Source organism: Pituophis catenifer, unplaced genomic scaffold (genome assembly GCF_029215685.1).
Source record: "Pituophis catenifer annectens isolate HBS135680 unplaced genomic scaffold, rPitCat1.0.hap2 SCAF_15, whole genome shotgun sequence".
Taxonomy (NCBI): domain Eukaryota; kingdom Metazoa; phylum Chordata; class Lepidosauria; order Squamata; family Colubridae; genus Pituophis; species Pituophis catenifer.
In genome coordinates, this window is record NW_027256895.1 from 5,675,545 (window position 1) to 5,688,980 (window position 13,436).

Sequence of the window (13,436 nt, forward strand, 5' to 3'; positions counted from 1 at the left end):
GACCAAAACTGGATGCAGTACTCTAGGTGTGGCCTTACTAAGGCTTTATAGAGTGGTATTAGTACCTCACTTGTTTTTGATTGTATTCTTCTGTTAATGCAGTTTAGGATTGCATTGGCTTTTTTGGCTGCCGTCACACACTTTTGGCTCATATTTAGCTGGTTGTCCACTAAGGCTCCAAGATCCCTCTCGCAGTTATTGCTATTAAGCCTGGTTTCAACCAGTCTATGGTTTTTCTTGCCTAAGTGTCTCAGGAGGCAGTTTAGCAAAGCAACCCACCCAGTGGTGCAGGGGTGGGTTCTAAATTTTTTTACTACCAGTTTTGTGGGTGTGGCTTATTTTGTGGCCGTGGTTTGATGGTCATGTGACAATTCTTTAGGATTTAGCAGAGGTACTGGTCTACCAGGCTTTTAACTGCTTGCAGAGCTGTACCGGTCTACCCATTTGTTCTTGGAGCGTTCCGGTCTACCCATTTGTTTTTCGAGCGCACTGGTCTACCACCACACTGCCTTTTAACACTGATCAGCTGTAGGGTGGTCCTTTGAAGCCCCATGGCAAGAGTTTAAACAGTTTTTTCCTTCTAGCCGATCAGCTGAGACTCGGGAAGCAGTGAATAGATTGGGGGCAGGGCCAAATAAAAGGTAAGAATAATGCGGGGGGTGGCGGGAGGGCCCAGCTCCCTAACAAAGAGAACCGGTTTGGTGACGTCATATCGTCACCGCTACCGGCTTGGCTGAACTGGGCTGAACTGGGAGGAACCCACCACTGCAGTGGTGGTATTTAGCCGGTTCTATCCGGTTCAGGCAAACAGGTAGCAGTGGCTGCGGTGGCTCTGCCCAACCGCCTGGACATAATCACGTCCCATTTATCTGTTTTTCACTCTCTGCACATGTGCGAAAGGCCCTGCACACGCGCTCACATTTGCGAACTGGGGGCAAAGATAAGTGAATACCACTCTTGAAATACCACCAGTGGTGAAATCCAAATTTTTTTACTACCAGTTCTGTGGGAGTGGCTTGGTGGGCATGGCAGGGGAAGGATACTGCAAAATCTCCATTCCCTCCCCACTCTTGGGGGAAGAATATTAAGGCATTAAGAGTTGATAACCTAATCTTGCGTAGCTTCTTCTCTGGTAATGTTGTACTACTAACTAGAGCATACAAAACATTTGCTAGACCAAGTCTTGAATACAGCTCATCTGTCTGGAACCCGCACTGCCTATCAGACATAAATACAATTGAGAGAGTCCAGAGATATTTCACAAGAAGAGTCCTCCATTCCTCTAACTGCAATAAAAATCCCTTATGCCATCAGACTTCAAATTTTGGGCTTAAAATTATCTGCCATCACAACAATACACAAGCAAATAATAGACACAAACTCAAGGTAAACCGTTCAAAACTTGATTGCAGAAAATACGACTTCAGTAACAGAGTGGTCAATGCCTGGGATGCACTACCTGACTCTGTAGTTTCTTCCCCAAACCCCCAAAACTTTAACCTTAAACTGTCTACTGTTGACCTCACCCCATTCCTAAGAGGTCTGTAAGGGGCGTGCATAAGTGCACCAGCGTGCCTACCGTCCCTGTCCTAATATTCCTTTTTACTTACTCTTTTCATGTATTCAAATTATGTTTATACTTTTACCTGTTATCTTAAAAATAAATAAAATAAACTTATGACTTGTTTTTTTCTAAAAAAATTTCCATTCCCACCCCAGATAATACCAGAGGTGGTATTTGCCAGTTCTCCGAACTATGCAAAGTTTCCACTGCCGGTTCTCCAGAACCTGTCAGAACCTGTTGGATTTCACCCCTGCCCTGAACCCACCACTCCAAAGTTTGAACAGGATTAATGTTTACCGACATCTGAAAGAGAAGGACGACCCCACTCATAAAAAGTATACATTTGTTTTTATTTGTGCATTTATTTTCTGGCAGAGTAACAAGAACAACGAAGGAAGCCATCTACATATATTACAGCAGCACAATTTTTCTCAATATCATTCTCGTCTTAAAAAAAATGTGAGGACAAATGCGAGGGAGATGAGAGGGGTACCGCTCACAAAACATATTGCATAGTCAAAGCTTTACGCAAGGAGCCATGAGGTTTATATGTTTCCACATTTATATCTCTGAAATAGGCTCTACAGAACTGATGACTCTGCTACTTTCAATTAGGGGTGATTGTTCAGATATTTTAGAACAATAGGGGTGATATTTGTTTTGTGTGTGCGAGTGTGTACCTTCAAATAACTCTTGAGTCCTGGCAACTGCAGGGACAAATCCCTGGCAACATTTTCAGAAGTGCTTTGCCATTGCCTGCTTCCTAGGGCCGGAAGAAAGTGGCTGGCCCAAACTCACCCACCTGGCTTCTTTCCTAAAGTAGGACTTGAACTAATGGTCTCCTGGTTTCTAATTGGATGCCTTAACACTACACTAGGAACACAGTGGCTCAAGTGGTTGGAACACTGGACAGGAGGTTAGCAACCTGATGTTTGAGACCCGAGAGCTGCCATTGGATGGGATTGAACTCTCAATCTTCACTCCAGCTCCTGCTGGGAACATTAAAGGAGCTAGGAGCTAGGTAAGGAGGCAGAAGGTTAGCAAATCTCTGTGTTGTGGCTCACCAGTGGCCAGCAGAGCTGGTGGCAGACTCACACAGTGAGGAGGTTAGGGAGGAACATGGGCCAGTCCTGGAGTCTGGGGAAGGCTCTGATGAGTGCTCTGTGTCAGAGGCAGAGATGGAGCCAGGGCCATCCAAAAGTTATCAGCTGCCTTCGGAGTCGGATATCAGTGGGGCAGAAGAACAGCTGGAGCCTGTTCCCAATGTGCGCATGCGCAGAACTGCCAGGAGAAGAGAACAGCTAAAGAACAAGGGTCAACTCATGAGTAAAGGCACAGGTGGACAGTGAATGGCCCTGCCCACAGGGAATAAAAGAGGAGCGAAAGGGGAGGGGAGTTTGCAGGAGACGATTAGTTCAATTCATTAGGGTGAAGATCTGTTCCTGACTCCTTGCCAAGTAATTGCTTGGCTGCTACAGAGTGGCATTTGGAAGATATCGGCCTGGCAACTCTCCAAGCCTGATAAAGGTCTGTAGTTGTGAAATCTCATGAAAAGCTGTTTGCCAGGACTTTGCTGGAGAGGAATTTCCCTTTAACCTAAATAAAAGAGGTTTTATTGGGATGAGGAGTCTGCTTCATGCTCTTAGGAAGCATAAGTCAGAACACTGTGTTCGAGACCTAACAATGGTTCTGGAGAATGGTTGAGCTCCTGTCCTCACTCCAGCTCCTGTGGAGGACATGAAAGTTACTCCAACTGGAAATCCCCAGGGCAACCTGGAATTGCCTCAGTGCTTCTAACTTGAGTGTACAAAAACAAAAACAAAAAACCCAGTACAGCAAACTGGCTCACAGGAATAATGCTTGAAGGAGAACAAATGTGGATCAGAATGTCCGAAACGGCAGGGTGAAAAACAAAGACATTCGAACGGAACTCCTCACATGCTAAACAAGGTTGGCTTTTGGTAGGCATCCATTTTATATCACACCTATCTGGATCTGAGACCTGACTGCTCTTTAGGAAAAAACTTAATACAGGTCCATAAGTTTAGTTTGGTGGAATTGATTTTATGACACATGGTCTACAACAGGGGTGGGTTCTAAAAATTTTTACTACAGGTTCCGTGGGCTTATTTTGTGGGCATGGTTTGATGGTCATGTGACAATTCTTTAGGATTTAGAAGATGTACTGGTCTACCAGGCTTTTAACTGCTTGCAGAGCTGTTCCTGTCTACCCATTTGTTCTTGGAGCATTCCGGTCTACCTATTTGCTTTTGGAGGCACCGGTCTACCTATTTGTTTTTCGAGCGCACTGGTCTACCACCACACTGCCTTTTAACACTGATCAGCTGTAGGACTGCCCTTTGAAGCTCTGCAGCAAGAGTTTAAACAGTTTTTTTCCTTCTAGCCGATCAGCTGGGACTCGGGAGGCAGTGAATAGGTTGGGGGCGGGGCCAAATAAAAGGTAAGAATAACACGGGGTGGGGGGTGGGAGGGTCCAGCTCCTGAACAAAGAGAACCGGTTCGGTGACATCATATCGTCACTGCTACCGGCTCGGCCGAACCGGGCTGAACTGGGAGGAACCCACCACTGGTCTACAACAGTAGTGGGATTCAAATAATTTAACAACCAGTTCTCTGCCCTAATGACTGGCTGGGTGGGTGTGGCCATGGTGGGCATGGCCAGGGGGTATGACAGGCAGCACTTGGCCTCCTGCACCCCCCTGGGAGCAAAAACAGGCTGTGGGGTGGCCCGCGCCACACCCCACACCCCATTTTGGGCATTATAGGCCTCCCTGCAGCCTCCTGGGAGTAAAAACAGGCCACAGGGGGCCCGTGCCTCATACATACCCCCATGCCCCATTTTGGGTATAGTAGGCCTCTCTGCAGCCTCCTGGGAGCAAAAAAGGGCCACGGGGAGACTTCTGGAAGGGGCAGGGTGCGACGGGGGCCAGCCAGTAATTTAACAACCAGTTCAGCTGAAGTGGTGTGAACTGGTTGAATCGCACCACTGGTCTACAAGAATGTATTTTTCTTCCAGATTCCTGCAAAATTCTCCATCTGCATGGATCCACAAATTGATCTCGGATAGTTCAGGACAGAGAGTGGCTCCAGGTCTGTACTTTGAAGATGGAGTTGTAGACCCAAGCAAATCTTTCTACTGGATCATGTTCTTGTAATTAGGGGACGTTGGATTCCTCTTCAGTTGCGTCATTGTAGAAAAAAACCATTTTACCTATTGGGAAGTAATGAGAAGAAAAAAAATTATGGCTTCAAAGTTGGTAGAGAAGAATAGGTGGCAGGTTCTTTCCTGAAGAATTGGCTGTTTGTTACTCATACTTCTCTCCTTCCCCCCCTTGCTTGCAATGAATAGGAGAAAAGGTTAAATTATTTCATTTCCCCCCCTCTCAACCTCCATTCTCCAAAGTTTTTCATTTTTTTTCTACTTGACTTGACCAATTGTTTCTTTTTATTCATCTCATTTTTAAAAAATTTTAACAGAATATTAGTGGTGGTATTCAACTGGTTCTATCCAGTTCGGGTAAACCGGTAGCGGTGGCGGCAGGAGGCTCTGCCCACCCGCTCCGACATCATCACATCCCATTTTTGATGCTCTGCACATGCTCACATTTGCAAACCAGTAGTGAAGGTGTTGTGGCTCCGTTATCTGAGCCTGTGTTATCGGAGGGAGAAGGCTCCGAACATGAAGGAGAGGAGTTGGCCAGGCCTCCATCTCCAGAACCCTCCTTGCTGGCAATGCCTCAGGTGTCTCCTGAAGGAGAAGAGATTGGCCAGGAGCCAGGTATCTCCTCGCAGTTGGACAGTGACGGAGATAAGTCTTGGCTGGATCCACGCCAGCGTCGAAGAGACAGGCGTGCGCAGCAGAAGAGGAGGTGTGCCAGAGATTAGGCTGAGTCACTGGACCACACCCCACAGGGGATAAAAGGGGGTGAGGTGGCCATTCAGACTCTGTGACGGACAAAACAAACTACTAGCGAGTCACATTGTATCTTTGAAACAACGTTATCTGCCTTGGATTTAATACGGACTGGACTTGACAATTCTTGAACTGTGTGTATCTTGTTTGGGTTTATCTGTCAGAGGAACAACCCCTCCCTCTATGACTAAAGTTCTTGGCAAGCAGCTACTGGGTTGCTGCCAAGCCTCTTATCGAAAGAATTTGTTGTCTGTCAGTTTTATTTAACCCCTGACTATCTGCTTGTGTGCGTGTGTGAGACGGGGATAGAACAGAAGGTAGGTGAATATCACGCCTGCAGAATATGCGAGGCAGGAGAAAGAATACAGCTCTATGCATTTTGGATGCTGCTTTCAAAACATTTCTAAAGTTCTCTAATGCCTTCAAGATAAAAGAGAACATTCTTAAGTACATGGGGAATAAACTTATTAATTATATTGCAATGAAATTAATTCAAGCTTCCTTTTCATCCTAGCTCTGCCCCTTTTCTTTCTTTAATATCCAAATTCTCACACACTTACTGATATAATGGAATATTTGTAAATCAGAGTTAAACTTAGAGTTCTCTAAGATTGAATGTATTCTTGCAGACATTTAATTACTAACCTAGGTAACATCATCATCCTAGACCAAGCCAAGTCCAAAAATACTAGAGAATTTTTAGAGGTCTGGCTCTCAGAAAAATCAGCCATCAACAGGCATGTAGAGGTATACAACATCTACATGTTATTCAAAAGAGACAACCGAAAAGCCAAAAAGGAAACAAACAAACAAACAAACAAACAAAAAACCAAAATACCTCGTGACCAGCAATCAACACTCAAATAAACAGAGATTTACACCAAGGTTAATACTAGACCAATAGTCAAGAAGTAATTAATGCCCCAATCAAAGAGCTACCAATCCAGACAAAAAGCTAACCGTAAAAACAGCTGAGTCAAGGAACATTCAAGACCACTTCCATCAATACTGGCCAGGCAAGTCACTATTAGTGTGTTTCCCTGAAAATAAGACCCTGTCTTATATTTTTTTGAACCCTGAAATAAGCGCTTGGCCTTATTGCCATGCATTCAACAGCCTGATTGGGCTTATTATCAGGGGATGTCTTATTTTGGGGGAAACAGGGTAGATAAAAAGAGAGCAAACTCCACTGCCTTCTAGCACTGATGATGTTACCTAGTTGGGTAATGAAAAGTCAACAAGGAAACTACCAAACTCAGGGAGCCCCAAGGACCCCACAACTTCAGAAAATGTGGGTCCTAGCATATTAGTTGAAGGATAAATGCAGCCCTCTTGCTGAAAAACATCGCTGCCTTCTGTTTTAATGGAATAATTGACAGGATGCCATTTTTACAAGCAGGGATAGATGCAGGGGTGGGCTTCAAAAATTTTAGCAAGGGGTTCTCTGCCCGGTTGGTGGGTGGGTGTGGCCATGGTGGGCATGGCATGGTGAGTTTCCTGCACTATGGTGGGGGGGGGCTTTTTGCCCTCCCTAAGCTCCAGAGGTTTTTGTTGAGCCTCTGGGAGGGCGAAAATGCCCTCCCCAGGCTCCGGAGGCCCTCTGGAGGCCTGTTTCCAGCCTTCCTGAACTTCTAGTAGGCCCGTTTTTTGCCCTCCCCAAACCTCCGTGCGTGCCCTGCACTTACTTGCATCCAAAACGGGCCATGTGGGGACTCCTGGGAGGGGCAGGGTGAGGCCAGCCAAGAGTGGGATTTGGGGGTTCTCAGAACTGCACAGAATCTTAACTAGAGGTTCTCCCTGCGACCCCCCAGCAGCCCACCTCTGGATAGATGCACGAAAACCAACCTCCACCCTCACTGTATTGTAATAAACAACACCAAAAAAATGTAAGGGCCATACAGATTAATCAGACTAATGGCCTCTCTAGTGTAGTATTCTGTTTTGATGGTGGGGCTTCTTCAATGACATTGAGAAGGCCACAAAAAGAGCTTGAATTTCATAGTACGTGTTCACCTTAAATATTGGCTAGAAACCAATATTGTCCTCTTGATCACAGGAGACTGGTCCTCCCATTTTGCCTCGGTCTGTTTCTGAAAGATCTACATTGACCCCTTTCTTCCTGCTACTCATTGAGAAAGTCCTCTTCCCATCCCCCACTTACTTTGAACAGTGTTACTGTGGCACTATAACACACACTGAAGAGGAAGAGGATGAAGAAAATAAAAAGGATGGTCCACAAATGCTCCAGTTCTTCCTCTTTCTCCAAACTGTAATTGTTCTCGAAAGTCACAACTATCACTGTGAAAGGAAAAATACAAAAGATATCATTCTCCATATAGTTTGTCAATGTAAAATGTCTGCAAAGTGTTGGAAATGCAATCAGATATCAGGTTCATACTGTCACATGTGGTGGACATGCCCAAAGGCAAATAAATAAATAAATTAAAAAAAAATAAATGGACAAAAATGCACATACATGGTTGGAAAAAATAATAAAGCAACGCACAGATCTAAAGCCAGAAATATTTTTGTTGGGTACTAGAAAAATATAATAAAGGGAATACATATTTAATTTTACATTTGTTAACTGCAGCTAGAATTGTGTTTGCACAACAATGGGAAAATGAAGAGATTCCTACAGATGAAAATGTTATTAAAAAATATTAGAATGTGCAGAAATGGATAGATTAACATTTAAAATTAAAGAGAAGGAGGGAACTGAATACTTTTTGACATGGGATTTGTTTTATCAATGGTTATACCTAGCAGAAACAGAAGTTAGAAACCTAAAAGTATAAGAAAATGATTAATAACATTGAAGATTTACTAAAATGGATAAGTAAATATTATTATGTGATTATTATTAATGTTATGAATATTATTGTCATCTTTATTATCACCACTTCTTAAAAACAACTGTACTCAGATAACGGACTGTTTATATAAATATTGAATTTTTATGTTTAATGTTGTTGTTAGTCGCAAAGTTGTATCCAACCCATCGCGACCCTTTGGACAACGTTCCTTCAGGCCTTCCTGTCCTCTACCATCCCCCGGAATTCATTTAAGCTTTTTGTAATGATTAACAGACAATGCAGGTAAGGGAGTCACATGGTGGTTAAGCAAATGCAGCCTCCCCCACTGACTTTGCTGGTCAGAAGCTGGGAAGATCGCGAAAGTTGATCATATGACCCTGGGATGCTGCAACCATCATAAATACATGCCTGTTGTCAAGCAACCAAATTTTGATCATGTCGCTGCGACAGTCGAAGTGCGAGGACCATTCATAAGCCACTTTTTCCAGCACTGTGGTAACTTTGAGCAGTTGCTAAATAAATTGTTGTAAGTTGGGGTCTATCTGCATAACATCTTGAGAACCCTAGCTAACTCCAAAGGTGCTATAATTCATCATTGAAAAGATGACGCATATTACAAATATCATTGACTGGCGCTAATGGTTGATACGGATTGCTGCCAGCATCCTAGGTATCGACCAAGTATCTTCTCAAAATATATTATTATTATTATTATTATTATTATTATTATTATTATTATTATTATTATTATTATATTTTTATTCATTAAACATGAGACTCAGTCAAGTGAATATTTAAAAATGTATCACAAATATTATTGACTAGCACTGATAGTTGATATGGGTATTATTATTATTATTACCCACTTTTATTCATTAAACATGAAACTCAGTCAACTGAACATTTAAAAATGTGTCACAAATATGATTGACTGGTGCTAATGGTTGATACGGGTTGCTGCCAGTATCCTAGATAATCAACCAAGTATCATCATCATCATTATCATCATCATCATCATCATCACAACAATGAGAAATCACACCTTCCATTCTCTAGATGATATTGGCCTTTCCTTCGCCTAGAGTTTTCTTTTTATATTTTATTTATTATTCTAATTTATGTACTAATTTATTTACCATGAGCAAATTGTAATTATTTTATTTTGTATTATAATTTTATAATTGAGTGATATTATCATTGCATTTCAAAACTATTAACTTATCTAGTTCTCATTTTCTTCTTTCTGGAGGAGGAAAAAAAACTGTCGTTGCATATTTATATGTTTTTTCAGCTGTTCGTGTGGAACGGTATTGTCAGAGAAACCGGAAGCGTTGCGGCGAGACTGGCTGGAAAATAGTGGGTTCCAATGAGCCTCGCGAAAATCCAACCAGACAAACTGCTGTAGGTGGGTCTTTGGATTGGAACTGTCCTGTAGGGATGGTGAAGAAGGAGAGGTGCCTCGGATGACCAAGAGGAACAGGAAAGTTCGTCGAAAGGTTGGAGGCAGCTCTTCGAACCAGCAGCGGGTGCGGCGGCCATTAAAAATGACCACTTTGAAGCTGGGGCAGCCGAAATAAGATTTTGTGCAGGAGCAGTGTTTGAATGGAGTACTGGTACCTGATGAGTGATTCACAGGTAAATAAGGAAATTTCTTAAAAAACAAAAACTTTAAATGGTGTCCCAGTGAGGAAATGAGCAGCTAATTGGCACTTGGGAATTTTAATGGAGGGAGAAGAACAAAGAGGAAGTTAAAGTACTAAAGCCCAGAAAAGAAAACTTTATTATTTGGATTTAAAATTGGATTTGGAAAAATTAAAACTAATACGAGAAAAAGAAACCCGAGGAAAAGTGCTTTTTAGTGAGGGTTGGACATAATTTTGACACATTAGAAATTTGAAGGAAGAACAAAGAACAAAGAGGAGGTTTAAATATTAAAGCCCAAGAAAGGAAATTTTACAACTCGATTTAAAACTGAATTTGGAGAAATTAAAAACAATAAAAGGAAAAGAAATTTTAGGGAATGGTATTGTCGATTTCTCTCTTCTTTCTTTCTATTGTTTTTACCAAATAATCATTTGGGATATTTTTAAAATAATTTTTATATAGCTGGACCTGCTTCATTGAAGTGAGACTTCTCCAATTCTTAGCTTAGCATCAGTTGTCAACTTCCATGATCAAAATGTTATGCCTGCATTCTTCACCAGATGAAGATGGCCAGATTTCTATAAAAGTGTGTCTATAAAGTTTCTTTTCTTTTTTCTTTTTGGTGATTTATAGTGTCATGGTTTTTTTAGTGTCTGTTATTATACATTAGTTTTCTCAGTGAACAAGTTTATATTTCTTTGAACTCCTTGCCAGAAATTTTGATGAATCAGAGTGTGAAATTTCAAAAAAGAAAAAAAAATAATCTCAGAAAAATATTAGATGTGTCCTGATGTTGATCAATATGATAAAATGTGATTATTAATATTTCAATTTGCAAATAGATGCCCAAACTGAGAGCTCTTACTATTTAATTCCTACAGTTGTATTGTTCTTGGGTTCTGATTAATCTCTCTTTCTCATCTCTGCATTGATTAGGGGTCTGGAGTCTAAAACATGAAGAACGGTTGCAGGAACTGGGTATGTCTAGTCTACTGAAAAAAAAAAGGACTAGGGGTGACATGGTAACAGTGTTCCAATATTTGAGGGGCTGCCACAAAGAATAGAGGGACGATCTATTTTCCAAAGCACCAGAAAGCAAAATAAGAAGCAATGGTTGAAACTAGAGATGATGTCCGGTTGACGCCATGGTGGATCAGACACGGAAGTGCACTTCTGTGCTCCCGTGCCAAATTCTCCCCATTGGTGGGCTCCAAAAGGAGCCAATGCCACCCTGTAGGGGTGGCAAAGCAAAGAGGGGTGCTCTGAGAGGTTGAGGAGAGCCATATCTTTCCTGCCTGACCCAGGGGCTTTTTTCCCTCTCAGCCATGACAAGGAGAAGAGGCAGCCTTAAGATGGTTGCCACAAAGCTGGGACAGCCGGCAAACATCTAAGCACTGTGCAGGGCCAGACTTTGGTGAATAGTGTGTGAACTGGGTGAGAGAATAAAATTTTGATCCCAAGGAAATCTAGGGGGAATATATTTAGAACTATTTCTTAAATCAGCGAACAAGCTACAGTTCTATTGTTCTTGAGTGCTGGATAATATCTCTTTCTTGTCTCTGAATTGATTAGGGGACTGGAGACTAAAACATGGTTGCAGGAACTGGGTATGTCTAGTCTAGTGAAAAGAAGGACTAGAGGTGACATGGTAACAGTGTCCCAATATTTGAGGGGCTGCCACAAAGAAGAGGGGGACAATCTATTTTCCAAAGCACCAGAAGGCAAAACATGAAGCAATGGTTGAAAATAAAAAGAGAGAGAAGAAACCTAGAACTAAGGAGAAATTTCTTGACAGTGAGAACAATTAATCAGTGGAATGGCTTGCCTGTAGAGATTGTGGGTGCTCCATCACTGCAGGCTTTTGAAAAGAGATTGGATGACCAATTGTCTGAAATGGCATAGAGTCTCCTGCTTGGGCAGGTGGTTGAGCTAGAAGACCTCCAAGGTCCCTTCCAACTCTGTTATTCTGTCTTGAAATGACATCTGAAATGTCAAAGTTTTGAGGCAAGGTCTCTTTTTTGTGTTAATACAGATTGTATCCTCTCCTATGGAATTTTGAATAACCCATCAGTGAATTTTGATAGAATGTTTTAAGGACAAATGGGATTGCTTTTTGTTATTTTAATTTGTCCTGATCATCAGGTAAGTTTTGGAAGTATTTCTGGAGAACAATTGTTTCTCTACCATGTAGCTTTGCATTTCTGAATGTGGATATCTTGAGAGTTGAATGCCCATTGTGATCTATTTTCCCTTATTACTCAACCTCTTTGTTTAGTAACTTGAATTAAACATTTCTTCCCTCCCTCTCTCCCTTGATTTTATATTTACTACTTGGTGTTGTATCAATTATTTGGCAAATTCAGAGCATTCCCTGATATAGTTGAGCCTTTAGAACTCTCCCTTATTGGAACTTATTGGAGTGTGATGTTTCTATTTATTTATTTTTTTTAGAATGGATCATAGCATCTGTATATTATAATAGCTTATTGAGATTCTGTCTGGAGCATTCTCTGGGTTTGGTTTTTTTTTGGTATTAGATATGAATCCTCCAGGAAGGCCTGGAGGAACGTTATCCATGGGGTCATGATGGGTCGGACACGACTTTGCAATTAACAACAACAACAAAATGAATCCTTGATATTGAAATTAAGTGTAGATTATAGACCTGCAGAGAACAGTGTCACTTTGCCCCAACTGATTGGTCCATGGAGAAACTGTGGCTAAGAGGAACTTGGCCAAGGGACGTAGCTGGATTTGCAATGATGGAACATTTTTCAATACGTAATTACAATTATATGTATTTTGGCTACTTGAACTCTTTGCTGTTGGGTTAAATGAACAACCTACAGAGAAGGGCATTTAAGATACGGAGCAGACAGTAAAGGATCATTGTCCTTGAACGTGGTGGGTTCAGTGTAGCTCACCAGGTTGGAGGAGATACCTCTATTCCATTCTTTTCTCATAGCACAGAGTTGCAGTGAGGCTAATTTGGGGTATCTTCCCCTAACCCAGCTAAATCCATGCAGTGGTGGGTTCTAACCAGTTTTACCACCGGTTTGCATCGCACACGCACTTTGTGTGCGATTGCCAAACTTGTGCTTTGCACAAGTGCATTGAGCAAAAAAACAGCTGAGGCATGGCAATCCACTCTGCCACGCCTTACAGATGAGCTAAAAACAAAGGAATAAAGGTAGGTATAGCGTACGGATGGGCAGGAGAGCCCAGCTGACGTTTGGAGCGAACTGTTTTTTTCTCCTATCAAGATTTCCGCTACCAGCTCTCCTGAACCGGGGAGAACCGGTAGCAACCCACCACTGAATCCATGGGATTCATACAGAAACATGATGGATGTCATTTTGTTGGATTATCAAAACAGTGACTCGGCCAGATTCATTTGCTGAGATGGGCAGCTGTAGAAATCACATCAACCAACCAACCAACCAACCAACCAACCAACCAACCAACCAACTGACCAATA

General features: G+C 42.1%; 1 gene segment (V, D, J or C); it reads right to left on the bottom strand.

Annotated features, from left to right (window-relative positions):
* Positions 1-13,436, bottom strand: part of LOC139324591 (Ig gamma-2C chain C region-like) — a 172,441-nt gene that overhangs the window by 49,884 nt on the left and 109,121 nt on the right.